A 17724-nucleotide genomic window follows, 5' to 3' on the forward strand; every position below is an offset into this window, starting at 1 on the left:
GAAAGTTTATCCCGCCGCGAGCACCCAACTGCGGTGACCTTTGGGAGGCGGCCGTAAAATATGCGAAGACGTCGCTCATCCGGGTCCTGGGTACACGACAACGGTCTTCACTCGGGTCAAAGCGGAAATGAACTCGTACGTAAGAGTTCAGAGCGGCGACTAATTAATGCTCTCGATCTCTGAACTCCCCTAGCCCCAAACCGAAATTTCAGTTAGGTAAACCGAGATTCACGAAAAAATGTGACAGCTGTCATTATGTTTTTGCCCGAGCACTCAGTGGTGCCGTTCTCGTCAATAAATTACCGAGACCCGGCAAAAATTTAAGTGTGTAGGATAAATACAACGGTATACCGCGCCCCAATGTCAAGTCGAGAAAATTTCCAGCTCGAAAAAATCTTAGCGCTGATCGAGAATCGAACCCGATATCACAACCGTGTGGGAGAGCTAGCCGATCGACATGGCTAACCACAGAACCACGGGGACCACGAGCAGCCATTGGACGAATTGTTGGAGAAGAAGACCCTGTTTTTTGCGGACTCGGCGTACAGCGTGGGATTCATCAGGATTACTTAACGTTGCATGAAACCCCTTTACGCTCTACGATGATCCAGCTGCGACAAAAGAAATCACTATTGAAACTTCTCAGTGTCGTATTCGAAGGAAGTTTATTCCGCCGCTCGCACCCAACTTCAACGCCCTTTTCTGGGGCGACTGTGAAATCAGCAAAGACTTTGCTCATCCGGGTCCTCACTCAGGTCAAAGTAAGTATGAACTCATACCTGCTCACCCCGCTGTTGGAAGATCCGGACGAATGTGCTTTCTTTCGGTTACTTGCTGACGGGCACTTCCATGTTTGCAGTTCCCGACGACTCAAACTACACGGATGTCTTCACGAATCGGCTGCAACACTCAGAGCTACGGAAAGTCAATATCATTCTACTGACATTACGCCAAAATGATGCTACATCAGAATCAGCCAGCTACGATGCATGGTTCATTACAGATTTTGCGATGTTACAATGATTCTCTTAGCGTCAACTCTCACTCACATTTTTTTCTTGCTATCTTACTCGATCATTCGGGTATGGCTGTACTGAGATTGAACCAGCAGAAATATCAAGTTCATTTTGACAGCATGATGTTATGAGGATACCAAACATAAAATCAATGATTTTTCTTCAATTGATATGTATGATATGGTCGGCTTCAATTGATATGTATGATATGGTCGGCGTGCGATCAGACCGAACTAAGCGCCGTTTTCTCAGATTGAGTTATTGACACCCAGTGGATATGAGAAGTAATAATCTATCTATTATGAAATAACGAAATCGTTCGAGCATTTGATAACACGCCGACTTAAAGCATTGTCAATAAACAACTATTACTACGTTTTGTAACTGAGCGTATTTTAGTTTGGTACATTTTGAATCTGTATGATCATTCATTTTTATTCTCAGTAGAGAATATGCTTCTTCATACCACCAATTGTAATAAAAAGAATTCTATTAATATTTTTCAAATGATCTCATATATTAATATTGCATTTTTATTTGTTTTTTGACAGCATGAGTTTATTAAATTGATTCTTGAATATTGTGCTAAATTTTGGCACGGTTCAACTTTGAAACTGTTCAATTTCGGTTCGGAACGGTTTTGCTTTTCTCCTAGTTTTCATTCATATTTTCTTTAAACGAAGAGGATGGCCGGAGTTAATCGACTGGTTTCGGATATATAGCCGGAATATGTTTCAGTAACATGGTAACGATGATCAAAGCGGTACTTAGAAGTGCTTAAAATCCTACCATGCCTCTCATTGAAAAATGTAAAAATGCGGACCTGTTTCGGTTTTGTTCCGAATACTCGGGGTTGTTGTGCCAGCTCATCAAGCGACACCTATTACCACTGGTTTGAAATTATTACCCTAGTTCATTGGTGGCCATATCTTAAGTTGGGATCGTCACGGACCGCAAAGCAGATCAAATTTAAATTTAAATCCTGATAGCAACAAACTTCAAGCTGGCACTGACATAATCACGCTACTGAAACGATTTTTGCTATTCCAAAAATCACCTTGATTTGCATTGCAGTGATATTTCCGAGTGAACTCTGTATATTCACGACGATTGACAATGAGAAGCCGAAAATGGCAACAAAAGAGACAAGATATTGAATCACTTGTCGGATCTCAACGCTTACTGTGATGGTTGCTGGCTATTCATGAGAGAAAGAAACGAGTGCGATGATATTTTCTCTCTCATCATAGTCAGCATGTTGCTTGGATTAATCGCAGCTCTGGCAACACTACCAGCAATTGCAGCAGCTGGTTCAGCATAACTAAAAGCGAATAAAGCAGAAGTTTATTATAATGTTCGTATAATTATATGTTCGTTAATTATATGGCTCATCATCATGTTGGCCTGAGGTTTAGTATTAGGGTATGAAGGTATGAGGTATGAAGCATTTTATTATAACTCTCTCTGTAAATTTTCAGTTTTTTTTTGTGTTGGGCTAATTTAATACTTTTCATTTCGCTTCATTTCGCAGTTGATTTTCCGTTTGTTTTTTATTAATACAAAATCTAGTAAATTCAATCTTAGCTAATGTGGATGGTGTTAAAATCTTTATCTTTCGTTTTCCCGATTACTGCTACGTTATTTCGAATTTCTGGGCATTCGGCAACCTTGAGATCAAAATGAACATTTTTTGTTGTTATTAACATATCAACTGTTAACATATCAACTGCTTTAATATGCAAATGCAAGTACTAGTACTGGTAAAACTGGTACAACTCATGGCATAGAAAAAATCCTTTGACTCAACCTTGCTGGTTTTGCTAACAACATTAATTGTCTGAACAACTAACAACAGGATTATTTAAATGTCAATGTCAATGATGAAGAAAACCGCGAGCAACTGCTGGGCGATGATTGAGTGGTCATAAAGTTCAAACCCCACAGGATAGCAACTTCCACTGTATCTTAACATCCTATTGCCACGGATAATAAAAGAAGAAATCGCTGTGAGGTTTTTTCGCCTTTTTAGTCTTTGAACGCATGAGGAGGTTGATTAATGAAGCCAGACTTTGGAGCCTGTTGGCTGATAACATTCCACACAGCAAGTCCCCCTTTGTTGGATAGGCGACTAGTTCATTCAGGATATTGCGACCGGTTATGACTGATGATAGAACTTTGGCTGAACGATGTCGAAGGGATTGCCTCGCCAGGTATTCGCATGTCACGTCGGCTAGCCCTGGGGGAAAAAGCTAGACCACAAATCTCAGCTTGGGTTTCTTTTTTGCGCCGCTCTAGCGAGCTGACAACGATGACAACAACGACGACGCCAGTAGCAATGTGGAGCATAAATTTTGTGCTCATCTTCGCCGGCTGACTTCGGTCGGAATCATAATTTCCGGCACCGTGACGTTTGAAGACACGGTGTCGGAAATTACTGGCACGGGAGCAGATCCCAGCTGGTATGATGTGACTTTGAGAGTGATTTCCGTGACCGAAAATATTTTCCCATGTGTGACGCACACAACACAAGCGCCAGAAGCTCGGGGGCCACGAATTCGGGATGCCGATAGAAATGAAGAATATGGATTTAATTAAAGTATGCCGGAGACAGGTCGGAATTTTGCTAACCATTTTGACAGTTTGCTAAGCACAAAATTCCCGATGCGAGGCGAATCTTCTAAACGACAAAAGGCTGGAGCTGTTTCGGGATTGAGAAATTTTCCACTTATTGGCTATGAGTGGAAAGTATGCTGCTGCTGCTAACGTCCATTCATCTCTTCGTTTCCGCTTCCTTTCAAAAGGATGAAATAATTTTCCGAAGCAGCGGGAGCTTTTCCGTCATGGCAAGATTAACGACATCGTCGGTGATTTGCTGGTAATCCAGCGCTGAGCAGCTTCGAGTTGATAGAATTTTCAGGCCCCGATGGACTTGAGGATGCAGGATTTACTACACACGCTGATGACGCCATCCAAAGGCAAAATATTTGATGAAAGTCTCATCCATAGCTAAGCTCCATCTTCTTGTTATTTCCAGTGAAATGAATAATTTAACTCTCAATACATATTTGCATGTTCTAATGAACTTTATGTTTTTGTTTCTCCCTCAGATTTCCTCTTCTGTTCCCAGTCTGTGAATCAAGGTACGTAGCATGCTTTTTGTATCAAGCCTTATCCTATAAAACTTCTTCAAAACAATTGCGAAAGTTCCATCTTGTTGAAAGATACTTCAAAGCATCATAAGCTTCCATATTTAATGGCAAGACTAAAGCAAACCAACCGAACCGAATCGAATCCGATTTTCGATCCGGTTGACAAATCCGGTCCAATATCACTTGGAAGGAATTAACATAAAATTATTTAATGGTTGTGTGTGCTTCCATCAACTGGAGGGAGAAAAAATCCCTCGAACAAACAAACCCCATGCTTCCGTCCCTAATCCTAGTGGATTGAATCTGTGTGAAAGACCGAATCTTATTTTCACCAGAAGCATCGAAATCCGTCCATAACCTATAGATGTGTGTTTCGTACTCGAATTGAATCTCCGTGCTACTCGACCGTGTCCAAGATGCGACAGTAAAATATTAGACAACTATCGAGTTCCCAATCCGCAACCTGGTTCGAGACACTGTTATCCCTCGTAGGTATCTTGGAACACGCAAGCCACTAGCTTAACCTAGCTCGACTTGATGTCGACAACGACACACGCCGGATATATAAGGTGGTGGAGTGAGAAGGTAGATGAGCAAAAGGACAAGCAAAAAAGTAATTTGTAATCCTTTTGAATGAACCTTCGGTTCTCCCTCGCTCTCTGTGTGTATTCAATCGGTGGTTCAATGGAATCGAAAACTTCGACCAACCAGACCAACTTCAAATCAAAATTTCTACACCGGTTTGCTTTTCACCTCCCCCTTCCCTCCTTTCGTAGTTGGTCACATGTGGCCACACTGTGAATGGCTTACCATTGGCGGGAAATTGGGTGTTTTCTTGTTGCTTTTCCATTTACGAAACTGCTGTAGTATCAGGTGCGCTAAAAATTGGTAAAAACAGGAAAACAGTACCAAAAAAAAAAAAAAATTACCAAAAAAATAAAAAATTGAGACAGGAACACATTCGGATCGTTCCGTACGAACATACCACTTGGACAAGACCATCGCAGATTTTGCTCAAAGTGGGGGGAATTATTCTTCTAGTGTCACTTTGGAAAAATCGCAATTTCGGAGTCAGCAAACTAACACTTTTGTGGTCAAAACCTATTTGTCCTCTTTTTACTTCGGGGTGGTACGTGTTTCGTAAAATATTCCGAAAAATAAGTTGGAACTATTAAATTTAAAATAAAATTATCTGCATTTTTTTGGAAAAGGCTAATATTTGTTTTCAAATACAAAAAAAATATCTTGCAACACTTCCGGTCAAAAATATTTTTTTCTCTGGATCCCATGGTTTATTTTAAAAATCACTTATCAGTATTTTTCGGACGTCTTACGTCTATGTAAAGTGTCATGTAAAGTGTTCTACCAAAAGAGGCGTTATTTAGCAACAAAAGGGAGTCCTATAGAGCGGGGGGTCTGAGCAAAATCTGTGATGGTCGTATCCAAGTTTGGGATTTTTCGTGGTCACTTAATATGAAATGACCCATGAAACATTTGAGCGATGAAACATGTTTAAAGTAGTATTGAGTGTTTTGAACGTTATAATTTGTCATAACCGGCAAAAAAATGAAATTTAGTAAATTTATCAAAAATAATTAAGAACCACTGGGAAATTAATGAGCAACCGTTGAAATTCCAAATACTAAAGAGCGAAAAAATAAAATTACTTACTTACTTCGTTGGCTAACGGACCGGACCGTTCACCGGTCGAACGAATTAGAGATGTCCAGCTTCTTCTGTCTAGGGCAGCCGTTCTGCAGTCTCCTCGTACACCAGCAGATCGTGCATCTTCCTTCACCGCGCACGTTCACTGCAAGCGAGGCCTCTTCCTGGTTCTCTACTGAAGATGGTTTTGGCGGCTCTCTCGTTAGTCATTCTGGCTACATGTCCAGCCCACTGAAGCCTGCCCCGCTGTATAACGTTCACTACCTTGGTACAAGTGTACCAAGATAAACGAATTCGTCAACCCCTTCAAATCATTCCCCATTTATCTCCACCTCAGCACCAACGCCACGGGAATTCCTACGCTCCCTGCCAGCTACCATGTACTTCGTTTTGGCAGAGGTCATGACAAGTCCCAATCTCGCTGCTTCTCTCTTAAAAGGTACGAAGGCCTCCTCCACGGCCCTACGGTCGATACCGATGATATCTATGTCGTCCGAAAAACCAAGGAGCATGTGAGATTTCGGGTTTGCATCCCCCTGCTTCAGTCCATCCAACGTAACGAACGCGGCTGATGTCTCGCCAGCTATCCGCACGCATGATCTCGATCTCTTCGCCGCCTTGAAATTCCTCAAATAGATGGTGCGTCTGCAGGTTATACTTCCGGCACTTATCGAGGATCTGTCGCAGGGTGAAGATTTGATCCGTCATGGAACGCTCCTGTCGAAAACCAGTCGTCGAATAAAATAAACGTCATAAGTAAGTTAGCAAAGTGCCACAAAGAAATTTGCAAAACGTTGGACCAGAATTACGTAAAAAGTTTTCAGAAACTGTCGGAAGGTAGACTTGAAAATATCTTCAAAAAAATAATTGAGAATTGAGGATTGAGAATTATGATAGAATAGTGTAAATAGAAAAAAAAACAATGATAACATGAATAGAAGACACGAAATAGAAAATAGCGCAAAATTTTCAGCGGAAAAATAAATTTAAAATAATGCAGAGTGTCATCATAAAATAGAAATAAACGGGCAGAAAAATACGATGAAAAATTAAATTAAATACAAGGTTGTTTATTATACACAACCACAAGTTAGCGTAGAATAATGACAGCCTGCCTTATATAAATATATAATTTGTTATAGGTTTGGAAATACACTCGATTGGGATAAATCGATAAATTTCAGTGAGAATTTGTTTTCAATTCATTTTTTTTTTATTAATTGATTGGTAACCGTGATTTTGGATTGCCAGTTACCGATGACACAGGGTGATTCTAGTTCTCTTGTTATTTTTCGCGCACACTGCAAGCAAACAAACAGGACATAAGTATGACCGTACGCCACCGAATCACTCACAGCTATTTACAATGGCCAAATGGCTGAAAGTAAACGCGAGGCGATAAATCCAGACAAAATTACTAACATGTCTGGACCAGGCCTATGAAAAGACGCCATCTTTTCATGACCCAAAAATAACGTTTGACAATCTGGAGTCACGGTGGGTTCCAAAAATATGTCACATACAAACCCAGTAGTATAGGCGCGTCTGAGGCCTGGTTTGGACATGTTCAGCAGTGTTATGCAATGCTGCGGGTTCGTCCGTCTGTTTTGAAACGCTGCGATCGAATGAGTTGACGGCTCAACCTTGCTGCGTTAAAATCAACTGTTGCTGTGCCGGTCATCTTGCTGTAGTAACCCAGGTTATACAATGAAAACTCAATTTCGGCATAAGCATGCTTTTATACGTGACTACTGAAAGTTAATTTTCCGGTAGTCGTGTCTTTGTGGACTGGAGCGAATAAAACAACAACAACAAATCGGTTATAGAATAAAACCGTTTGTAAACTTTGGCGTCCACTGTGTTGAGGAAGAAGGTTTTGTCTCAGTTTTGAATGGTCGAAACATGCGTTCAGCAAGGCTCTGCATTTTTCAATAGTACAATAGTTAGTATCACAAATTCGCAACTCTCCGCTTTTTAGTGGACGCATAGTTGATTTTTCAATCGATTGCTGTAAGAATAAAGAAAATCCGTCGCTGATTTCGTGCGCAAAATTAATAGCGTCTTCAAATTAGATTTTAGTGATATACTTTATTCGGAAAAGTTTCTATGTATTTTATTGTGCTTCTTTTAGAATCTACGATTTAGTGATAAATTCACCTAGAAGTGATATGAAACATTTATTTTTTCAGGACAGTGAGATAGACAGCTAGTGTCTTCAAGAAAATTGTGGCAAATGGTTTTACTAGTAACTTTGTTGAAGGTGTCGGATTTCTATCTCTTATGTTAAAAAAGATATAAAAAGTTTTATATGCAAGTCAAATCGTTTGTATATTTTAGTATCAGCTGTGCTTAGGAAGAAAAGAAAGGTTATTGATTGTTTAGCTTGATTTAGACTGAGACTAAGCATTTCGCCTGATGTTTGGCCTTGCTTTCAGTTATAATTGATCGAAATATACTTTTGACTAGGCTTGCATTTTTCTATAGTATAATAGTAACATAACAATTTTAAGAGAGCTTCGTAGCCGCAAGGTTACAGAGTCCGCTTTGATGAACGAGTGGTCGTGGGTTCGAATCTTAGTAGAACCAGGCCATCTGGTTGTCAAAGGACTTTAACATGGGTTCATTCTCAGGCTCTTTACTACATACCCTTTCTTCAAGCTGAATTCTATAGTACCCTTGCTGACTTTCATCCTAACAAAAAAGTCCCTCTTATAATAAAACTGTTCTGAGTAACGTATAATAGTTCTCTTCAGGGAATTGTAATTATGACGCGGTCTTGGCTGGAGGAACGAGGTTTCGATAAGACTCCTTCCTCTTGACAAAAATATAAGTCCTACTTATAATAAACCTGACCAGAGGTGTAGCATTGAGTGCCTCTTCAGGGAATTGTGATTGTGACGCGATGTTGGTAGGAGGAACGAGGTTCGATAAGACTCCTTCCTCTTGACAAAATAAGTCCTTCTTATTATAAAATTGATTTCAGAAATATTTACCCTCTACAAGGAATTGTAATTGGCGATATCGGCACGAGGAACGAGGTTTCGATAAGACTCCTTCCTCTTGACATAATAAGTCCCTCTTAGAATAAACCTGGCCAGAGAGGAACGTTAGGTGTAGCCTCAGTTCAGGGAATTGTAATTTGCCGATATTGGTAGGATAGAAAAGAGGCTCGGCGGTAGAGTAGAGCAGTAAGCTTGAAATGATAGGGTAAACTCTCACACACAAGCACGGATATAAAAAAGCGTATCATTCACTTCAATAATGATACTGCCAATAATATGAAGTGTGGAGTACAGAACAGCTGGGCGATATCACAATAGATCAAAATGTCTCTGGTCGCAGTGATGAGTCCACACAGAGGAAAAAAAACATAACAATATTTCGCAATATGGTGGCTTTATATACGAATTTTCTAATTTCTCGCAAACTGGTTCTTCATAATGTAGAGCAGCGGTTCTCAACCTGGGGTACGCGTACCCCTAGGGGTACGCAAGAGCCTTCAGGAGTCACGCGAAAGAAAAATCAGTAATGGCGGACAAAGCATTTTTTTAAATACTTTATTTGTTGTTCAAACTTGCTCTTAAAACATGACGGATAGCAATCAAACAAATCACAGTTCAATTTGAAACCTGAACTAGACTACCACAACATGATCTACCTCTTCTCTCTCCCACTCTGCGAGAACATTCCCAGCCAGGGAGTACAATTGATTTGGAAAATATCGCCAAGGGGTACGCGGACAAAAAAAGGTTGAGAACCGCTGATGTAGAGCAAAAGATTAGTTTTCTATGACTTAATTAACCCCCCGGGCGCTAATAGGTAAAACCTGACGATGATAAAGCCAATACCCTATTATATTTTTATTGGCATCTTTATTCTGTGACAGTTTCAAATTGGTCCGAAATAATCTACTACAGTAGAGGTATAATTTTTTTAAAAAAGAATAAAACTTTGACGTAGACAGTAATTTTGAAGTTCACTTGAAACCGTGCAATTTGCGGTTGTTTCTTTTCTTTAGCAGGTTTAGCAATTTTACTGTGAAACTTAAATAGGACTTGTTTTCGGATTACCCGTTTATGTAAGCTTCGTTCGCTTGCAGTTCAAAACAAAATCGCACCACAGACGACTATACTAAGCTTGTCTGGGTGTAGAATGGCATGAAAATTTTACTTTCCAAATCGAGTTTAGTCCTGCTCAATATTACATTACACAAACTAAAACTTTTTTTCTCGCTCTGTTGCGCCCGAATCGATGTGAAAGGCGAACGTTCACTGGCAAGTGCATAGCGGTGGATAAAGCTTCTGTATCTGCAGCGGAAAACTGGACTTCACCGATGGGGTACAGATTGAATTTATTAAGTCTTGCGGTTGGAGGAATCCCATTTTCGGGGCACGAGGTTTCGTTTCGTCCTTCTGTGTGTTCGTTCTTGTGACCACACAGACACCGAGCAACCATTAGAAGCACGTTTTATTTGACTATCGGTGATGCCTAGAAGAACACATGTATATGAAGGAGGACGGATCGGGGCAGGATCACCGGAAAACCTGTTGAGAATGTAAAATGTGGATGTGGCCAAATGCTGCAAAACATAAATTTGCTGTCCGGGCAGAGGGTGGGACGGTTTAAAGAAGGCACAGTTATAGAGGCAGAATATTTTTCTTTCATCGAATGAAATTTGCTCTAACTTTGCTCGTTTATTAAAGCAAACTTTTGGCTGTGGCGGTTTGGTTGACAAAGTTTGACGATTTTGTTGCAGAAAATGAACCCCACGCAGACGATAACGATCAACTGCAGCTAGTCAAATCACGAAGTTTGTTATATTAATGGCTTTCAGAATTACGAGAGAGACCATTTTGGTTTGATGCATCTCGCGAGTGTGTGACCCCCCTCCCACCACTGGACTCCCGGTTTATCTCTTTTTGTTTTCAGCTCAGCTCAGTGGCAATAACATCTCGAAAGTTGGATCGTTAAAAACACTTTTCTTCGGCACGTTTCGGGGCTGCGCACTCAAACTGAAGTCACTTTTTCCAATCAATACCTACGACTTCCAACAAAGACGAGACGCCAGCCATAAAAGAGAGAAATAAAGTTCTGACTAGTAAATCTATACAACCCAGCAGAAGGATCATCAAGGCGTGAATCCGTTTGTCCGAGCGGTTGTAGGTTGAAGTGAATTGTTATAACCTTACTTAAAGAAGAAAACTTTGGAAAAAAAATCAACAATAAAACATTTTGTCATTGGTACTGGAACCGACGGACCTCGAAATCGTAAAACGACGACGGAGAAGGTGTTGCCTTTATTGTTGCTTAGGGGAATTAGTCTGAATCTTGAAAATGATTCAACTCAAAACGAGCGCTCTAATTGATTTTTTTATAAATTTATCTAATTTTTATCCTAAAAATTTTTATTCTTAAGTCTGTATAATGAATACTGACTGTATAATAATAATAATACTTCTTCCAAGATCTGACCTATCCTATCTATTTTGTAATTGATATTTGCGATATTTTCTGGTTCGTTTTCGGTCTTTCTGGCTTGCGGCTTTACTTCCAGTAGGATTGCTTGTTGTATTTACTGTCACATCACATCTTCCCCCTTTTGAAAAAAATGGTATAATGCAATGAAATGGAATGAAAGTATTTTTAAATGTTTGTAACAATTTTCATATCCTCTCAAGTATTTCGCTAGATGGACCGTAAATCAGTGGAATTACGAGTGGAGTGAACAAATTTAGGCTCAACCTCATCTTTCTCTTATTTATTAAACAAAAATCTAACATTCCTTTCACTCTCGCTCGACACACATCGACTGTGCCAGCTGGAGGCGAAAGAAATCCGCCACACGAGCGGCAATCCCATAAACTGTCCGCACCTTGACACCAAGCGCCAGTTACTAGCAAATTCCATCGGGGATCACAATAACATTACTTTCCCGCTGATGAAAAATCGTTGGCTGCAATAAAAATTCCTTCCGTCAGCGTCGTCGTCTTGGCCGGCAGCAGCAGCAGCATATTTTCGCATTCCATTGTTTGCCCTGTTGAGTGGCAGCTGAGAGTGGGCACCATTCTGGGGGGAAGCACTTCGATTGCGGTCGAAAACGCTGTTAATCAGATGCTGGATTCGTTCTTCTGCTTAGGGTAGTGGTGGGATGAGTATTGTGATAAGCTCAAACCGATGGAAGTCAAAACAATTGAAAGGCCATTCACATTCTGCCAGAATAAAACCAGACGAAAAAACTTTTCATATCATTAGGTCAACAGAATGCGAACGCCCAAAACAAACAACCGAAGTTGAGGGAGAGAAAGGTATAGTGGGGGTAAGAATCATCAACAATATAATCCAATTTTATCCAGCACAATTCATGGAATAAAGAAGAACCCGATTCCTGGTGGTTTTTCCCCGTGATACGACGAACAACAGTGCCGAAAGTTAAATCTGTCACGTACTGTCCCGTTCGGAGGTTTGGGGATCGGAAAAAAAAAGTGATGGCTGGAGAGCAGCACTTTTCGAAACTTCCCCACTTTCCGTTGAGGCGTCAAGGGCGCTTAGCTAAAAAACATGTCTTCCACTCGCCGCGCACTCTCCACCTACGAGGGAGAAAGTTCGGGGAAAAAAGTATCGTTCTGCCGCTGGTGGTTTCATGTTTCAAAGCAAGAACTTGTAAAAATACTTCTTTTTGCTGGATAATTTCGAATTGAAATCAACCGCCGCCGTCGACTGCATTAAATAACGAACCATTAAATCGTGGTGGGAAGTTCACTGTAAGAGCAGAATAAATAAACATCAGTGTACAGCAGAGTAAGTAAATCTTGCACGTATGTTGAACACTGCGAGTAAGTCGACTCTTCCCCTCTTTCCCCCTTCTCCTAGGTGCCGCTTTACGTGACAACCATCCTAATGAATTTAGCCTTTCCGGGGGCTGCTACTGCTTTCTCCGGCAGGCAAACTTCTACACTATCGAATCTGCCGGCTGGTACGTGAACCAATTTGATAGTGAAGTTACACGAGCGAACACTTCAACAGGGGAGTTCTGAAATCCTTGTTTATTTTTTTTGTGTTCTGTTGTCCTTGTCCGCGTGTCCTAGGAGAGGTATCTTTTATGATTTGCTGCAACTGAAAAGACACTGAATCTTCGCTCGTGTTCCCTAGGGGTGACGTTGTTGTTACTGTGGGGATTATTCGCATTCCAAAGCGCAATTTATTTTCGAAGGTTGCACCACTAGGTGATGTCATTTTTCGCTTATGTAGTTTTAATATTTTTTTTCCTCATTCGTTAACGGTAGTGAAAATTCAATAAGCCAAAAAGTCTAAAGTCTGAAGTCAAAAAGCCAAACAGTCAAGAAATGAAAAAGTCAATTAAGATGAAAAAGTCAATTAAGATGAAAAAGTCATGAAGACTAAACGTTAAGTAGCCAGAAATCGAAGATTCAAACAAGCAAAATTGGAGAAGATAATCGATCGTAAGTCAAGTAAAAAGTTTAATATTCGCAATAAAAATGCTAAAAACGCAAGATCAAATGCCAAAAAGTGAGTGTTGTTTGACAAAAAAATTAAGTCAAAAAGACAAAAAATTATCAGTCGTATATGGTGAAAAAAAGACAAAATAAAAAAGTCAGACAATTATTGAAAGTTGAAAAGTTTATTATGGTGATAAAGCTAAAAAGGCATAAAAACCCAATAAATAATGTTCAAGAAGTCAAAACTATTATTAATCTTTGAAGTTAAAATAATTTAAATCAATCGAAGAGCCAAACAACTTGAAATCATGCAGTCAAATAAGTTGGGAGATTCAAGAGGCTCTAGCACAAAATTTAAAAGTTAATAGATTTTATAAATTTTTAAAATAGATTTTTAAAAAGGTATTTTTTGAGATATTTCAGATTTTGTGACAACTTGGCCCAGGAAAAAACATTTTTTTTAAAATCGCAATATTATTAATCCTATTTCCTCATTTCCTATTTTGGCTTTTTCTGGCCTTTAGAAGGGGTTTTCGACGATTCTGAGCTTAATTTGGGATCATTTTCTATTTTGACCTTTTCTGGCCTCTTTTTTCCGGCCATTCTGAGCTTTATTTGGGATCATTTTCTATTTGGCCTTTTCCGGCCTCTAGAAGGGTTTTTCGGCCATTCAGAGCATAATTCAGGATCGTTTTCTATTTTGGCTCTCTCTGGCCTTCAGAAAGGTTTTTCGACGATTCTGAGCTTAATTTGGGATCATTTTCTATTTTGGCCTTTAGAAGGGTTTTCCGGCCATTCTGAGCCTAATTTGGGATCATTTTCTATTTTTGCCTTTTCTGGCCTTTAGAAGGGGTTTTCGGCCATTCAGAGCTTAATTACAACTTTGCTGAAGACAGCATTTCAATTAAACAAGTCGTTTTTCTGATACAGAATATTTTATTCGTCAGTCACATTTTTGGTTAGGACCTATTGAAGCAGCAGTCGTGAGTCAACATGAAGAACTGATAGTGTAGAATGACCTCTTTATTAGCTAGGAACAACTGTGCAAAGTTTCAGCGAAATCGGAAAGGACATCCCAAAAAAAAATATTTAATTTTTATTTATTTTCCATGGAATGCCTCCAATGTCAAATTATGTTTTTTTTTTTGCTTCTCACGACTTCACCTCTTTTTCCTATGAAAATAATTTCTGGCTACGCCACAGCATCATACAAGTGAAATGACGAAAAAAAACAATTGTTTTAGGTTCGTTGATTGCAAGTTTATATCGTTTTTTTTTGTGATTCGATTATCCGGAAAATTCGAAATTTTTTCGAAACTCCGAATAATCGAGTCCGACCTGTATTATATCAAAGAGACAACTAAAGAAATAAATAAATTCAAAAATGGTTTTAATTCATTTCATTGCATTTCATCATTCTTCTCAAAGGGAGAAGGTGTGATGGGCATTCGTACATCTTCACCCGTAAATGAGTACAAGTTACGAATATTCCAGTAAACACACCAAGTCATTCCACTTGAAATAAACTCGCAAGTCATATAAAGCTGCTGCAAATATAACCATACCCGACGATTGAGAATTTAAAAAAATAAAAACTTTGGAAAATCAATACGTCAACATTCGAAAAAGTAAGGAATCAAAAGACCAGTAATGAAACAGAAAACATTGCAAATATCAAAATACAATAAGGTCAGATCTTGGAAGAAGTATTTACGTACGTATATTAAACAGTTAGTATTTATTATACAAACAGATAATCAACCCAAAACTAGTAGATTTAATTTTGAAGAAGTCACTTAACCAAACACTCAAATAACTTAACGAAAGTCGAAAAGACAACCAATCAGACAATGAGAAGTAAAAAAAGGAATGTTTTTTTTTACCATAATAAATAAGCGATTCAAAAGCCAAATAGTCAAAATTCCAATGTGAAAGATAATAAGCTAAACAGTCAAAAATCAATGAAAACAAGCAAAACAGTTTAGAAATGAGTAAGAATACAAACCATCAGAATATCACAAAGTCAAAAAGATAAAAAGTTGTGAAATTGAACAGTCAATCAATCAAAAGGACAAAAAGCTAACGGATGAAAAATCAAAAAGTATAATAAGATGAGAAAAATGCCAAAATCGAGAAAAAGTTGACGAACCAAAAAGACAAAAATTAAAAAAAAAAAAACAAAAAATCGAAAAAAATAAACAAACAGTCGAAGAGTGTTGAATATGAAATAAAAGAATTGAAAAGATAATAAGTTCAACTTCCATAAACAGTCAAAAGTAAAACAGTCATAATATCAGAATATCAAAAAGCCACAATCAAAAGGTTGAACAATAAAAAAGCAACACGCCTACATGTCGAATGAATGAGATGAGTCTAAAACACTATTAGCCATGTAGTCAAAAATCAAAAAGTCAAACCAAAAAATTTAACACACCAAAACAGTCAAGCAAATCGAAAAGACAGTATTCAAAAATAGACTAAGGAAAAACTAGAATAATTAAAACAATAAAAAATTGAAGAGTTTGTTCTTAAGACACCACCGAAAAGTTAACGTGGAATTACAAAAGTCTGCCTGATGTCAATATACTTTTTGCGATAGGTTTGGAAATATGTTCACTCGATTGAGGTTAATCAATTTAATGCTGCTTCGCGGCAAATTTCAGTGATAATTCTTAACGCAAGCAAGCAAACAAGACATACCAAAAACAACACACGCTACCAGCACAGCTATTAGTAAACGTGATGCGACAAATCCGGACAGGAATACTAACCCGTCCGAACATGTTCAGCAATGCTTTACAGTGCTGTGGTCCTCCGATTGGTTCGTGTGGAACGCAACCATCGAATGAGTCGCCTGCTCAGCCTTGCTGTGCTAATACAGCTGCTGCTCTGACGGTTCAAAAAGGCTCTACGTTTCTCAATAGTACAAAAATCGTCATCACAATATTACAATTTTCCGCATCTTGGTAGACGCATAACAAATTTTCAAAGAGATTGCTGTAAGAATGAAGAAAATACTTTGGAAACTGAGTAGGTTTCAGGTATTCGAAATTGGATGTTTTCGGTTTTTTAATTGGTACTCCTACATATGTTGCCATAAGACATAGTTCTACGTCAAAAATAGTTCTAAAATCCTAGCCTAACTTCAAGATAAAAAAGAAGGTCAAGAGTCTAACTTTGAGTGAAAAGTTTGGTAATATAAGAAAAAACATTCATCATACTAACTGGAGAATAAACAAAAACGAAGAACGGTGACATTTTATTCCATGACATTACATCATTTTTTTCAAAGAGGGACGGTGTGACACTTTTCAAATGAGGCTAAGCAAGAGATTTTTTTGTAACGAAACATTGCTCTTATCTCGCGCCACTCCTCTCTTATGTAGTAATTCGTCACGCTCCTAGGTGCGTTACGTAATTAATAGCTGCCGCCAAATCGTCAACAAAGGTTTTGCAGTGTTTGTTCCTTCTCTATTTTGTAATGACACAAAAAATAAAACCCAAAATTTATCCTTACCGCAGCCACATAAATGTCAAGCTGCGAGTGCTTATGTTATTTGTGTCCCTTTTTGCACAATTAAATGTTCTTAGTTAAAGTTAGTGAGGTAATTGATTTAGTTAAAGTGTAGTGAATTTTTGTTTTATTTTTCTTTGAGAATCCTTTTGAAATCATTCTTTAATTCGAGTTTTTCTCAAACATTTGCAGCTGTCATAGATTATATCAGAATTTTTTTCCTTAACTATTTTATCCGCTTATTTTTGCCACATTCTAATTCTTTTTACAAGGTTTTTTATTATTTTGTTTTTTTTTATGCTTTGATTATATTATTTTCCTATCTTCACCTCTTTCTATGTGGCTTGCATTTTAATGCTGGTTTTTTGCTTGTTTTAATTTTAATGATTTTTCGTCAATTATTTTTCTATTTTTTTGATAATTTTGTACCTTTTTCAATATTGTTCGACCTTGTTGTATGTTGTTCTTTAAGTCTTCATTATTATAGTTTTCATGTATTTGCTTTTTTAACTTATTTTATGACCCTTACTTTGGTTTTCTGTTAAGCTCTAACTTTTACTTTAGTTTTTTGTTTTTGTTTTGTTCCTCTAGAACTGTTGGTTTGATTTTACTTTCCCTAATTGACGATTTACTTCTTTCTCTAGTTAAACTTACTGAAAGTTTCTTTTGCTTTTTGTTTGTTTGTTCGTTTTTTTTTTGTTGAGTTTCTTCGATTACTTGAACTTTATCTTCAATTTTTTTACTGTTTCTAAGATTCTTCACTACCATATTTGGTGTCTTTCGCCAAGCTTCTAAGAGAGAATGTAAAATGAAAGATTGAAATCGAAACATGTGATAATTCTTGTTCAATTTCAAATACTTACAACTCGGTAAGTTTTCAACAGCTTTCCTTTGTTTTCACAGCAATCGATTGAAAAATAAGT

The 17724-nt window shown here is 38.3% G+C and overlaps 1 protein-coding gene across 1 annotated transcript in view; it reads left to right on the forward strand.

Moving 5' to 3' along the window:
- LOC129717927 (transcription factor E3-like) overlaps positions 1 to 17724 on the forward strand; it is a 50150-nt gene that overhangs the window by 21456 nt on the left and 10970 nt on the right. The window contains exon 2 of the mRNA XM_055668215.1: positions 4124 to 4156. The gene's annotated coding sequence lies outside the window, so the exon portion shown is untranslated. The remainder of the gene's footprint in view (positions 1 to 4123; positions 4157 to 17724) is intronic.

This window comes from Wyeomyia smithii, chromosome 1 (genome assembly GCF_029784165.1).
Source record: "Wyeomyia smithii strain HCP4-BCI-WySm-NY-G18 chromosome 1, ASM2978416v1, whole genome shotgun sequence".
Lineage (NCBI taxonomy): Eukaryota > Metazoa > Arthropoda > Insecta > Diptera > Culicidae > Wyeomyia > Wyeomyia smithii.